The sequence below is a fragment of the Sinocyclocheilus anshuiensis genome, unplaced genomic scaffold (genome assembly GCF_001515605.1).
Source record: "Sinocyclocheilus anshuiensis isolate Anshui unplaced genomic scaffold, SAMN03320099.WGS_v1.1 scaffold1729, whole genome shotgun sequence".
Classification (NCBI taxonomy): domain Eukaryota; kingdom Metazoa; phylum Chordata; class Actinopteri; order Cypriniformes; family Cyprinidae; genus Sinocyclocheilus; species Sinocyclocheilus anshuiensis.
Window position 1 is genome coordinate 91144 of NW_015538002.1, and position 2660 is coordinate 93803.

The following is a 2660-nucleotide window of genomic DNA, read 5'->3' on the forward strand; positions in this document are numbered from 1 at the left end:
AAATTCCAGAGCATGCACTTTTTACACAGCCCTGAATAGCCAACTTCCTGTTGGGCAGAGCCTGTGACATGCAGTGTGAAAGTTGTTCGGCTCAATGAGTTTTATATGTGTACCGAGTTTCATATGAATACGTGCAAGTATTTGTGAGATATACATCAAGATTTCTGACTGTGTTCCAGGGGGTGCCGTAGAGCCCTTGTGCCACGCCCGGGTCCCAGCCTCTGTGGCGTCCTAATGGCCGCAGGTTCCAACGTGTGTGCAAATTTTCAAGAGTTTTTGAGTATGTTAAGGCCCCCAAAAAGCCCTGGAAGTTTAAGGCGGGCCCAAGCCATCAGTGCAAACACCACCCCGGTGGCATCAGGAGAACGGTGCACAGTGGGCACATGCATTTACAGTAACCCTCCGGCAGTCCCGTTTTAAGGGATACGGCAATTAAAGAGTTAATCCGACCCATGTAGACACATACACACAACAATATTTAAAACTTTGGTAACACTTTCAATAAGGTTTCAGTTATTAACATAAAACTATGTTAATTAACATGAACAATAATTATGTAGCATTTATTAATGTGAGTCTCTCTCTCTCTCTCTCTCCCTCTCTCTCACACACGCACACACACAAAGAGAACAATATATACAACTTTTGTAACACTTTTCAATAAGGTTTTAGTTTTTAACATTATATAAGTTAACATGAACAATATGTATATAGTATTTATGAATCTTAGTTAATATTATGTTCAAAATTGACTACTACTATATATATATGTTTATTATTCTAATTAACTGAACTGAGCAGTAAAGGGTCAGACTTAAAGTATTTTTTATCCTATCAGTAAGAGAGGTAGGATAAATAAAAGTTAATTATTAAATTAAAAATTCATTTAAAATTAAATATTTGAAAAAAAGATTTTAATGCTCTAAAAGCATTTCTACAATAATTATTTAGAAGTATACTGAGAGTACAGAACGGCCGTAACATTTCAACTGATTCTATGCATTTGTTTTCATTCTGATACACAGCTAATTAGCTGATCAGGATTAAGGTTAAAAGATTTTTAATCCTATGGCTCCATCTGGTGTTCATCCTTGGTATTACGGTCTTCACCTGACACCAATAATGAGTGATAGTTTTAATTTTTTGTGGCCTCTGAGCATGATGCATTTTTTAAACTAAGCAAGTTTCCTCAGAATGACTTGTTCTCTATAATTAAAAAGTTTTGAAGAGTTTGGAAAATGCCCTTTAATAATATAAGACAATGACTGTTTCCTTTTTTACTGATATTTTAATAAATCACCACAGCAAAACTGTTCAAGCTATCCAAAATCCATCCGCAATTTAAGTTCCTCAAATATGTACCACGTTTGGTGGCTGTAGCTAAAACTAACCCCCCCAAGTTTTATCAAAAGGTGGCTCTGTAGAGTGCCTCATCCACGCCCTTTTATGAGCTCTTCCCAGTGTCTATATATCATTAATACTTATATGTGTGTTGAGTTTCATGAAATTCTAAGAATGTTATCTGAATCAAAATCACCAGAAAAGAATATTCAAGTTTGACATGTTGCCATGGCATCAAAATTTTAGATATCAATATCCCCTCAACAGTTTTACATCATCCCTTTGCAATTTAGCATCCCCAATGTCTTGAGATCATGTTCACCGAGTTTGGTGACAATCGGTGGGAAATTCTCAGAGGAGTATATCAAATTCCAGAGCATGCCCTTTTTAAATAGCCCTGAATAGCCAACTTCCTGTTGGGCCGAGCCTATGACATGCAGCACAAAAGTTGTTTGGCTCAATGAGATCTATACGTGTACCGAGTTTCATATGAATATGTGCAAGCATGTGTGAGCTATATATCAAGTTTTCTGACTGTGTTCCAGGGGGCGCCGTAGAGCTCCTGTGCCACGCCCGGGTCCCAGCCTCTGCGGCATCCTAATGACTGCAGATTCCAATGTGTGTGCCAATTTTCAAGAGTTTTGGAGCACGTTAAGGCCCCCAAAAAGCCCCGGATAGTCGAAAGAAAAAGAAAAAGAATAATAATAATAATAAATATAGCTGCAAGCAGCGATGGCGGGCCCAAGACGTCAGTGCAAACGCCACCCCGGTGGCATCAGGAGAACGGTGCATACGGCAATTAAAGAGTTAATCTGAACCATCAAGACACACACACAGAACAATATATAAAAATTTGGTAACACTTTCAGTAAGGTTTCAGTTATTAACATTAACTGTATTAATTAACATGAACAATAATTATATAGCATTTATAAATGTTAGTTAAGCCATCAGTGCAAACGCCACACCGGTGGCATCAGGAGAACGGTGCGCAGCGGGTATAAGCATTTGTGAAATATTTTTGCCTGCATTACAGCTGTCTTCATCTGTGAGCTGTTACATCCATGAGATTATGTAAATTCAGATGAATGCCGTGTCACAGGGTGTCATAGTTTTTAATATTATATAACTATGTTAACATGAACAATATTTATACAGCATTTATTAATGATATTTAATATAAACTCTGCGGACCCGGATACAGGTCCAAAATGACGTTAAAAATGTTTATGCTTTTTAAAATGTAATGTATAGCCTTCCTTATATGGTATCAGCCCATATATGGGTTCATTTGAAAGCTTGGAGTGTCTTCTTTACAA